Source organism: Brachycentrus maculatus, unplaced genomic scaffold (assembly GCF_059751285.1).
Source record: "Brachycentrus maculatus isolate JH-2025_06_01 unplaced genomic scaffold, ASM5975128v1 h1tg000125l, whole genome shotgun sequence".
NCBI lineage: Eukaryota > Metazoa > Arthropoda > Insecta > Trichoptera > Brachycentridae > Brachycentrus > Brachycentrus maculatus.
Window position 1 is genome coordinate 252,767 of NW_028280878.1, and position 13,035 is coordinate 265,801.

General features: G+C 29.7%; 1 protein-coding gene across 6 annotated transcripts in view; it reads left to right on the forward strand.

Moving 5' to 3' along the window:
- Window positions 1–91: 91 nt before the first annotated feature.
- Window positions 92–13,035, forward strand: part of LOC148309395 (echinoderm microtubule-associated protein-like 2) — a 139,185-nt gene continuing 126,241 nt past the window's right edge. For 3 of the 6 annotated variants that reach the window (XM_088260154.1, XM_088260155.1, XM_088260156.1), the window contains exon 1: window positions 121–387. The gene's annotated coding sequence lies outside the window, so the exon portion shown is untranslated. Of the gene's footprint in view, window positions 388–13,035 lie in introns of all 6 variants that reach the window. The other 3 variants (XM_088260158.1, XM_088260153.1, XM_088260157.1) reach the window with 3 other exon arrangements.

Genomic DNA, 13,035 nt, shown 5'->3' on the forward strand with positions numbered 1-13,035 from the left:
TTACTCATTAATAGATTTGGTTGATCTATCCCCACTCGACGCAACTCGGCGGTTGGCGATCGGCCGCACACCTTGCACTTAGCTACCTGCCTATTAGATTTTTTTTATTATTGTGAAAAAGATAGAACACAGAGTATGTCGTGTTCGTCCAGCGCGTTTCGCGGTGTATGTTTACAGTCTTTTTGATTTCATTTTAACTTTACCGCCAAAATTTATCAGTTGAATCGATTGCGTGGTAAGAAATGGATCTATAAACATTCTAGATTGTTTGTGTGCGTGTTGGATTATGTAAGAAACCTGTGTCAAAATTGTGCGGTGTCGGTGCTTCTGTCATATGACAGCGTCTGTCGGCTGTTTAGTTTCCCACGCCCACGAAGAAACCAACAGGTGAGAATCAAATTGATGATCATTTATGGGAAATTTTGTTGGGTTTGAAAGTTTTATAATTGCGAATTAACAGTAGGTAGTTTTAAAAAAGTTTACGTCCGTTTACAGACATTGTAAACTTGCACATATTATACATATTAATAATCAAGTTGGTTCTGTTTTATGTAGATTAGAAAAACTCGGGAGTTTTTTTTTGACCCGAATGGTCCTGGTCCAAAAAAACCCCGACCCCATCTTTTTGTTATTTAAAAAAAATATATTTGGTTTATTTTATCTTTAACCTATTTATTCAAGTAAATGATTTATAAATATAATCTTACAAATCAATGAGCTTAAAAAAATTATTAGAGTATTTTATACAGTCTATTTTTTTTAAATACACAATATTTAAACCTATTCAAATACTACTTAATAAATCAAATACGTTTTGTCTAATTTAAAGCGACTAATTTTAATACACTTATACTTTTCAGTTGGCTTTTCTCTTTGTATTTTTGTAACTTAAATTTTATTGATTTGGCAATTTTGTGGAATAAGAAAATTATTTAAATAGAAAAATTGCAAATGTAAAAAATCACTTTTTTAGTTTGTTAATGTAAACGCGACTAGTTTCGATAACAACTTAATATGTTCTCATCATTAGGTAAAATTACAAACTATTTACATATCGCTCACTCCTTTCAAGAACGTCATAAATCAAAAATCGACAATTTTCAGTTGTGCATGTTTTCGGAATGCCCAGAAAATGTACCATATCCCAGCAAAAGCGGCATATTTTTAACTTAATATTTACCCGCTACAGGGTAGTAAGTGTTGTTTTTGCATTTTGAAGAAAACGTATTGTTTAATTAGTTTTTTAAATATACTTAATATTTTTCAAATGGAGAAAAAACCTTCAGATTTCACCTAAAAAGATCTATTGCACAGTAAAAAGTTCTATAAGTGGCTTGATATTTATTTTTAATATATTGTATTATATTTTTAAACTTAAAAAACGTTCTCCTGAAAAATCAAGTTTTTTGATTTATGACGTTCTTGAAAGGAGTGAGCGATATATGTATATAAGTATTTACTTATTGTACAGTTTGTATTTTCATCTATTTAAAACATCTATAGTTCTCGAAACTAGTCTTGTTTAAATTTAAAAATTAAAAAAGTTATTAAAATTATTTTAAAATGATTTGTTACATTTGTTTGTAACAAATTATGATGTTGTTTTTTATCATTACCTATCTAAAGATGGATTAGCATTATTCATCAGATGACAATAATTATTAAGAAATTTGATAGCGTGCCATGAATATTTAATTTTTAATTTTTCGAAATAGTTCGTATAAATATACCTAAAATATAATTGTATTTAGTAATTAAATTCCAAATAAAATTATTATGGTGATAATTCAGCTACCGTGGCACTGTGCAAAGTTTATTTCGCGTAATATTTATCTAAAAATGAGTTGCATCCTAAAAATAGTATTATGCTACAATAATTATTTAAAAGAAGAAAATTAATTAAGTGATAAGAGAAATGTCTCGTTAATTGGTTTAAACATTCAATTTAATAAGTTAGGTCACAATTAAAACTATAAATATTATTGAAATTAGTTTTCATAGTTCTTGTTTTGTTATGAAGTCAACAATATTGCAGAATATCTTATCCAAACGATTTTATAATTACGAAGCGTAATATATTAAAACTTCTCTTTAGATTTTAGGTAGTTGGACCATTAAATCTCATCGTACAAAAATAAATATGTATGTATTATTATTTTTGTCTATCATATGGATAACCATATGATTTTTATTTAAAAAATTCAACATTTGCAATATACCTCTTATTGAGTTTTATTCATTACACACGACAAGTTTCGAAAACTACAGTTGTTTTCATGGACAGGTCATTACTAAAACATTAGTTTTTAAGAGTTTCAGTAATGACCTATGGATGAATTTTTCGAAACTAGTCATGTGTAATGAAATAAAACTCAATTAGTGGTATTATTACACAAGTGTTAACTTTTAAAATAATCAATTTTATTTCACAAAGTTAATTTCGAACGAATAAATAATAAAATATTATTTTTAACAAACTTTCGAGTCTTGTAGCGCTCTACACCGTTCGCAGAAATATACACACAGTTATATTATTTCTTGTTATTGAATTGAATACATAGTTCAATGGGCTCTATCTTGGTTTAAACCCTTCATTTTAATAATAATTTTAATAAATTAACGATTTCGTAATTACGCATAGAAAACGTTATGTTTTATGAGTTTTCATTATCAATAATAGTAATTCATTACATACCTACTTCTTCCTAGAAAGTCAACGTCGCCCGAAGCTCGTCGTGACTTCAGTTATGTACAGTTTCTAACTACTGGTGTGAATATCAAAGCTGACATTCTGGTAGAAACTGGACAGCAAATAACATTCCACATCTACACGGTCAAATACCTGGAAAATTGTGATTACCCGTCTAGAAAAAGGGCGCAACATCGAGGCCTACAGAGACCTCGTTCTAGGCTCAAACGGTTTTCTCGTTAATCGTACCTGTTATCGAAACTATAATATTTTATCTGCGGATGTTTCGACTGGAGTTGCGCATCAATAGATTGTTATCGAATATTATTCATAGGGCCAAAGAATAAAGGTTTTTCTTTGAAGTAAAGCCGCGATGTATCGAATTGATAAACGTGAAGTGTTCTATGATTATTAATTTCTCTTTACCGTATTACTCATTTTAGTTAATGTGTAATCATTAAAATACAAATAATTCATAATAAAATCTTAAAACACTCATTTTTTCCCAGATATTTAATTTGTAATTTGTTTATCAACGATTAAATAAAATATCTCACCGTTGTAAAGTATTTTCTATTCGTCTGCGTAGTGTAATGGTTAGAGCGTTCGACTTCCGTGCAGGAAATCCCGGGTTCGATTCTAAGGGTTATATTAAGTAAATTTTTTTGTGACTACACTCTAATATTTATATTGATATTGCCCTGGACTGATGCCTAAAGCGCACGATTGTTCACTTTGCCTTCATATAAGAAACGAGCAAGAGAACACTGCGTTTAAACGAATCAGTGCCCTATGCACCATTGGATGCGGATAAGGGTCAAAAGAAGAAGAAGAAGAAGACTTCTGAGGAGCGTTTAAAATATAAAATAATGAGGGAATAACAATATCGTTGGTCTAACGCTAAAGGATAGACATAAAAAAAATTGGTAGATATTACCTCTAAGTGACTGCCGAACCAAATAATGAAATCTATCTATTTAATAACATATTTAATAACATATTTCTTATTAAAAACTTGTTTTGAATTTTACTTTAAAAAATATGCATATCCTACTAAATATTTACCATCTCTTGTTTATACAATAGCATATTCCTTATAAAAAAATTCTAAAAAATAAATAAAATATGTAATAAAAATATTATTTAAAAAAAAACCTATCAAAAACTATACATCTTTTAGGTAGACTCTTTTATGCTAAATATTTCTAGTATAATTTAAAATTATCCCCGGTATCATTCGTCAGTTGACCAAAGACCTATGCAACATAATTTTTGCTATCAGCGTTCCATACTGATGGTTTTATGCCAGGTGGGGCAACATTGTCATGGTTACTAAATAAATATACCTACGAGTACTTAGTTACTTGTGAAATGTAAGCGATAATGAATTACAACACTTTACACAACGGTTTCGACATTTTTGTCAACATTAGATAATTATGCTCAACACATTGCCTATATCCAAATTATAATAAGTTTTTTGGCGGTTTTCTGTGCGTTTTCATACATCGAAATCCACACACGATGAATATCAAACATCAAAATCCACACACGATGAATATCAAACATCAAAACGCAAAATAATTGGATAAACGTCTTAAGTTTTATTTGTCGAATCCACTCTATCTTTGCAAACATTCTGCGCCTCTTCCACATTCGTCGATTATTTCGACTCCTGACTTGACCATTTTCGAGTATTTGAAATACAAGAGCAATGCAAAAAACGTATTGTTTTGTTCACATTGATTTAAAATCGAGATACCAGGTTCAAATCCTGGAGAATTATGGTGATAAACTCACTAAATAACTAACCATCACACCGCTTCCCGAAGGGGTAGGCAGAGAGAACAAAACGCCACACCGCTCTGTCTTTGCAAACATTCTTCGTTTCTTCATATTTTCAACGCTTCATTTTCTTCATATTTTCGCTTTTTCAAATTTTCTACTGATAATTATTTATCCGTAGAAAAGTAATCAAATTTGTATGACATTGGTCTAAACTTCTTACTATTTTTTGACATCTCATCAAAGATGAAGAAGAATATGGAAGTCTGGGCATTTTACGGGGCTGACGACCGTCATAGGCTGGTTTAAGTGATCACTTTACACACGTGAAACATTCACCAATTCTACCCATTATTGACAATGTAAATGCCCAGACTTCCATATTCTTCATCCTCTTGATGAGATGTCAAAAAATAATATGAAAATAATTCCTGTAATAGGAGATAATCCAGATTTTGTGAACAACTATTTGGACTAAACTTCTGTTTATTTATGGGATAAAAATTTATTCATATTTCCTTTGTTATTGCCTGAACAGTTTATAGTAAAGAAATATCTAAGAAAATACATAGTACCATATGTGGTATGCTTTTTAAGGTAAGGCCAGGAGTCCAACATGCGAACACAACTGCATTCTTCTTCCTTTCTTCCTCTTGTGTATACTGTTTTGTGAAGCACAGTTTCTTCTCTGACTCGGAGTCTTGTTATGTAACCTCTAGTGGCCGGACAGCGTATTACCGTTTGCGTGTGCAATAGGTGCTAGTATGGACTCTTATTTTCTAAGGACTCACTAAAACGTATTGACAACCATACTAGGCATTCAAATTTAATCAGTTGTATTTATCTTTTGATTGACACTTATTTCACATGCTAACTCTTGACGTCATGTACATATATGGTAGTTGAATTGAGTTAGTTTATTTATCGACTTAATCGCGTTTATTTTATAAAACTGCATTGTATTACTTCAAACGTTTCTTCAAACAAACTTCATCAAACACTAATTGATTTATTTCTAGTCTACAACATTTTTTTTAAAACCCTGAAGACAAAAAATCTGTGACAGTTGTTTCGTATATTGTTTATAATATATAATGTATTTTGAATATTATTATAATTGTTTCAACAATTGTTTAGGCATGTTAGCGCCACCTTACAAAAACATCCAATTTTATTTTTAATTGAAGTGTTACTTGGTAAATATAACTTTTTTCCTAAGTGGTAGTTACTAAGTAAAAATTAAAAATGGATAGATATTGCCACAAAGTAACTGCTGAATCAATTTCTGAATATCAAATTGTATGTTGATTTATTTTTGACGCTACAATAAAATCCTTAAAATTATCATTTTTTGTTTAACTTAATTAACACATCGCTCACTCCTTTCAACAACATCAAATATAAATAAAAAACTTGATTTTTAAGGAGATCGTTTTTAATGTTTAAAAATACAATAAAATATCTTTCAAATAAATATCAAGCCACTTATTGAACTTTTTACTGTGCAACAGATCTTTTTAAGTAAAACCTGAATGTTTTTTCTCCATTTGAAAAATATTTATTATATTAAAAAATATAATTAAAGAATACATTTTCTTCAAAATGCAAAAACAACACTTTCTACCCTGTAGCGGGTAAATATTAAGTTAAAAATATGCCGCTTTTGCTGGGATATTGTACATTTTCTGGGCATCTCGAAATCATGCACGACTGAAAATTTACGATTTTTGATATATGACGTGGTTGAAAGGAGTGAGCGACATATGTCATTACAAACCCTTGTGCGAGTCGAGGCGCGTTCCGTGAAGTCAACATGCTGTTTATGTTAATATTCCCTAAAACTGTTTTGGTTTGGAGGTAGTACTGCCTTCCATTGAACGCGCAAACGGAAATACGCTGTCCGACCCAACCGGTTTGTGAACTTGCAACGAATGCTATCTGCGAGTACCTACCAAGTTTTGAAGTAGGTACCATTGATCTTGCGAGTGATTTCTTTATTTGCAATGTTTCGGTTTGAATTCACAACAAATTTATAAAACGAAGGGGTGAAAACTAAATTGGCCAATCGTCGAAAAAAAAAAGTATGTTTTTGTATTTGGCTATTTTTCACTCTTTAAAACCACTGAGAAAGGTTAATTAATTAGTTAATGAAGTTTCTAGTAACTTTGTATAGACCATGAAAATGTATTCTTACACAAAAAATAATCAAATAACAATTATTTGAACTTATATGTACTGTGCCATGAGATTAATAGTATATCTAGGAGTTCCAAAAATTAGAGTAGTGTGCTTATCAATCATGGGTAGTATGGTGAATATTGCACGTATATAAATCGATCACATAACCAGCCCATTAAGTACAAGTTGTAAGCCCTGTAAATACACTGACTCCAAAAAATTTCTTAATGTATTTTGATATATCAAAAATGTAAAAATGACTCTTAAGTTGAGAAACCCAGATTTGTAAAGTAGTATTTAGACACACTCAAAATGTTATGAGTGATTTTTCAACACTACATATTTTTTAATCCTACATGTTTTTATATAACGGACTTTCGACTTTTTACGGACACTCGCTCCCCCTAATTTGCCCATTATATCAAGGTTTTACTGTAATATTGATATTAGATCCGTAGGGTGAATAATTCGCTTACTCCTTTCAAGAACGTGATAAATAAAAAAACTTGATTTTTCAGGAGAACGTTTTTAAAGTTTAAAAAGATAATACAATATTTTAAAAATAAATATCAAGCCACTTACTGATCTTTTTTAAGTAAAACCTGACGGTTTTTTCTCCATTTGAAAAATATTTAGTATATTTGAAAAAATAATTAAACGATAACTTTTCTTCAAAATGCAAAAAGAACACCTTCTGCCCTGTAGCGGGTAAGTATTTAGTTAAAAATATGCGTCTATTGCTGGGATAAAGTACATTTCCTAGGCATTCCGAAAACATGCACAACTGGAAATTGACGATTTTTTATTTATGACGTTCTTGAAAGGAGTGAGCGAATTCTTCTCTGTCCAAGCGGCCAGACTATGGAATGAATTACCTTTCTTTATAAAAAATGCAGCTTCTTTAATAAAAAACGTCTGAGACATTACTATTTATCATTAGAATCCTAACTGTCCATCAAACCTCCTCCCTTTGTTTTTCCCTCTAACCTCCTTTCCTAAACTCCCTTTTTCCTTTGCCCTCCTTATTACCATCTTTTTATTTGTAATATATGTTTTTTTAAATGTTCAAGTACTATCTACCCTCTGATTGCAAACAGCTATACTTATATGGTATCAAACGTTTTGATCAATATCACTAGTCTGTTTTTGGTCGGTTGGAAGATATTTCTTTTTAGCAATAAACAATAATGTACTTATTTATTTTCTGTACATGAAGTTTAAATAAAACAAATAAAAATTCAGTGTTATAGAATAAATAATAATAAATATTTATGAATCGCTAGAACCAAATCACACTTTTTTTTTAAGACCGATCATTATTCTTTTGAATATTTTTTTTACTTTTAAGCGTTTCATATTCGTGTCTAAATATAACGTCATAATATGTACAACTATATCTCGTATTGCAAATTTCCTTCTACAAATGTTAGCAACGCTAATAACTATGGTTGGCACATCCGTTCCTTCGACTTTCTACGGCTGTTGTTGATAGTGACAAAAAATATAATTAGCTACTGTTTTCTATGAAAGTGTGTATATATAATACATACTCGTATATTGTTTACAGAACGAAAATGAGTTTCTTTGCTTCAATGATGAATGGCATTAATTATATTTATTTACATAACATTGTAAAAAAGAATATTATGGTATAAAAGGCATTTATTTTTTAACATTTCTTTTCATATAATAATACATAATTTTTTCAAGTACCTATTTCAAATACTAGAAAGTGGTCAGGTCAGGAGTCGGAATGATCGACGGGTATGTATGACGAGATGCGTTAATGTTAAAGAGGCGCAGATTGTTTGCAAATACAGATTGGTGTGGCATTCTATTTATCTAATAACCCTGCGGAGTTGGTCACTTAGGATTATCTAAAAACTAATTTTAAAAATTTATTATTCGTATATTTACACTCGTAAAATGTACAAAAAAAAATTAGTTCAGTCCGAAACCTATTTTTGTCCACCTCAATAGTGTAGTGGCTAGCGCGTTTGGCTACCATGCTGGAGATCCCGGGTTCGATTCCCAGGGGAGGGCGTCAAAATGAAAAAATGTTTTTTTACTATAATATTTTTCAATATTACCCTGGACTAGTAACAAAAGAGCAGAACCGATCACCTTGCCTTTTTGTAATTAATGATTAATTTAATTATTAGTTTAACTGCGTCGATGCGATACAGTGCCCTATGCATCATATGGTGCGGATAAAAGTCAGAAAGAGTGAATTTTTCATATTCCGCAACTTAATTTTCTTTAAACTCAGGTAACATTTAACGTCATTGCATTTTTTGCTTTAAACACCGTTTTTGTATTAAAAAATATGATTATCTTTGAAATAAATATATGGTTTTGAAAAAAAATGTTATTGAAAGGTAAAGAGTTTATTTTAAAAAAAATAATAAAAAAAAAAAAATATATATATATATATATATATATATATATATATATATATATATATATATATATATATATATATATATATATATATATATATATATATATATATATATATATATATATATATATATATATATATATATATATATATATATATATATATATATATATATATATATATATAATGCCAAATTCCAATTGACAATACGTGTGGCTTCTCGCGCAACTTTGTAGGTATATTTGAGAGTTTCACCCTTGAGTTTCATTTGGCATATAGATTTTTCAATATTCTTATGGTGGAGACTGACCGGAGCATTTCGTCGTAACGTAACACGTTACGATGCGAGCATTCAGGCAGTCAGTACAGCGAGCCGAGCGCTCCATCCATAGTTTCGGATGCTCGCTGCTGATCGCCGCGAGCGATGTTACAACGTTATGTTATGACGAAATGCTCCGGTCAGTCTACACCTTTACACCACAAGCGATACAACTCTCATATCAATCTTCAAATGCTATAATATCCTATATTTTTACATAATACACTGTTTCGCGCAAATGAAGTCAGTCGTACCGATACAAAAAAAACTAAATGCACCATATCACAACTAGTCCGAATGAATATATTAAATCATAAAACTTTACTCTTCCATATTTGCATACAGAATGCAATTGAAGTGTATCCGCAGCCCATGACAAATTGGTCGCTTCGGTCGACTTGTATCGTACATATGTTGTGTACAGTTACACATTTTCTATATGGGATACATATTCATAGAATCTCCATTGTTTTATTTCCATGTTTTATTGACTGCCCGGGTTTTATCATTACAATTGCGGAATTAAAACGCTTAATTACAGGAGTCGTGCTGTGTACAATGCGAATGGTACAATGTACGGGTCGAAGACCTTTAGGAGACGTTCGCGTGAAATATTTTGATGTTGTTATTTAAAAGGTCAGTCATGAACATTCTATTTTGGAGAGCTTTATGAAGAAAATTTTTCACATCGCTTTGCGCCACCAATCAGATGCTGATGAGAACTATTGTCATCAAAATAATTTCATTTTTTTACGACTGGATGATATCTTCATTATTTTCTTTCAACCAGTATTTAGGCATATCTTTCTTTACAACATTTTGAGTGTGTCCAAATCTGGATTATCTCCAGTTAGGAATTATTTTTTTCTTTCTTTTTGACGACTTTTAAACGTTACGAGTTTGATCAATTTTTTGTTTATTTATTTAGTATGGTTACATTTTTGTATACAATTTAATGCAATTACTTTGCGTTTCTACTGAATACAATCTTATAATTTTAGATGCGTTGAGCTTCTTCAAAGAAGAAACTTTTGTGCTGGAAGAGAGATTTCTTCTTCTTTTTTATTGATAGTAACATGTGCTACATTTAAAAAAAAATTACTGCGGAACATATATTTTTATGCAGTACGAAGTAGTTATCTTGTTTTGTTTTCTATTTATAGTCTGTATATGTTTGTAGTGTAGTAATATATCTAGAAGTTTCAAGAATTTGAATAGTGTGGTTGTCAATCATAGGTAGAATTGGTGAATGTTACACGTGTGTAAAGTGATCACTTAAGCAAGCCTTTGACAGTCGTTAGTCCTGTAAATGCCCAGACTTCCATATTTTTCTTCAAATAAGTTGAGATGTAAACAAAATTATCTATCATTCTTGCATTGTGAGTTTTAAATATGGGATTTATCCTAAAAAAGATTTTTAGTTTATTATTGAAAATTTTTGTTTTTAAAAAGAAAGTATGCTAGTACTTTGCAAAAAAATAATGCCATATTAAAGGTTCATTATCTAGCTTATCATAAATTAGTAATATTATGTTTTAAAAAATAAACATTAAGCATTCAAATACAAATAAAAGAAATCGGGGAGATGATGTAGATACAACAAAACAATGTTAATAAGCGATTAGAAAACATTGAAGAAATAATAATCTACGAACGCCAAAAATACTGGTAGAACATTAGAAAGCCTAACTGCTTTCATCGAAAATATATTATATGTAATATTATTTTAATAAGTTTTAATTTTAATTAATTTAAAAAATATTAAAAATAAAAATATCTGAAAACTCAGATAATTTCATTTATATTTGAAGCACTAACTTTGTAATTTTCCATTTATAATCAAAATGTAACTTTGTTTTTAAATCACTATAAATATTTAATTATAACTAAATTATAATATCTACCGGTTTCGAAGCTAACCGCTTCTTTATCAAGACTGATTAATACTGAAACATTTTTTACTTAACAAAATTCAAAATATTTTGTCGGCTAAGCAAAGGAGCTTGGGTAGATCTCATGTGCCTTTAATTTTTTGTGTTGATTAGCAGTCACAGTCCAAAAGGATCAGGGATGTTTAGTGATTGGAAACATATTTAATAACGGACTTCGGACTAGAAAATCTTTTACTTGCGTATTTATTGGTTGTAAATTATTGTTAATTGCTTTTGTAATTTCTAATATTTCTAAGTAATTTAATTAAAGTCCTCTGTTGCATGTGTGTAATATGTTTAGACCTTTATTTTTATCAAATGGGTGATTATTTTCTATTAGTAATAGGCAAATTCAGAATAATTATTTTTATTCTGAAATCCTGTCTAAATCTCTGGTAGAGTTAGGTTCTCTGTGGGGTACACGCTATAATTTATGAACAGACTATATTTTCCAAAATTACTGTATTAAAATTTGTAACAAATATTATATATTAGATGTAAGTATAATTTGTATGAGAGAAATAAAAAGATGTAAGTAATTTCGCATCTTGCTTCTAATAATTTATGGTTGTTACATTAGGTTGTTATTTTTCAACATATACGCATCCTCCAGTTTCCTTATGTATCTTGGTTACAGATACATACTTACATATATACAAAAGTAGATACAAGTAAGATGTCAACCGACAAATAAAAGATACATTTTTCTATTCACCACGTTTGTATGTGCCATTCTCTTTGTATGGGAAACTTTCATTTCTCATGATAATAAGAGAACATGATAGACATTGATTATTCAAAGGCGATAGGTGATCAAAATTCACCCGATATTGTAACTCATTCTAGTCCCATTGTTGTTGATAAAGAATTTTATGCATTTTCCCACAGTTCTGACTACAAAGTAATCTTTTCCCATAATATTAAACCATTTGATAAAATTACTATGTGCAAAAAATTGCATTAAAAAAATCAACGTAGTTTACCAAAAATTTAGCCCGTTAAAAAATATTGATTTAGACCAGTATTTCTCAAAGTGGGCGATAACGCCCCCTTGTGGGTATTCTAGAAGAATTTTACAGGGCATAAGAAGCTCAAAGAGAAAGTTAAAATTGCTTAGAAGTAATATATTTATTTTTATTCCTTCCCTCTTTCTATGATGGGAGATTCTGGCAATATTATTTTCCCCTTTGAAGAGAAATTTTGATAGGGGGGCGCCAGACTAAAAATGTTTGGGAACCTGTGATTTAGATCGTGCGGTATAGTTCTTTACCTTCACGAAATTGACGACCAAGATACAAAAGTGTCGTAATGATCCAGTGCCCTATACACCATTTGGTACGGACGACGATTAAAATTCATTGACCTATTGGTTAACTTTGTTTAATTTATTATTATTATTATAAATAAAACTTCATTATCCATTGCAGTAGTCAAAATCTATAACAAATATCGTTCTTTATCGTCAAATATCACTCTTTAGATCACATGCTGCCATTTTTGTAAATGGCGCCTACCGGCCAAAATATATTAAGTAAACATTATTTTATTAATATATATATATATATATATATATATATAATACAATAATGTTTACTTAATAATTACGTATTGACAATTTTCATTAATTTTTTGTTGTGATAACATTAATATCATTATTATTTTATTACTGTACACCTATTGAAAAATCTTTTTATTTATTTAAAAAAATATTCATATTATAGGTAAAAAAATA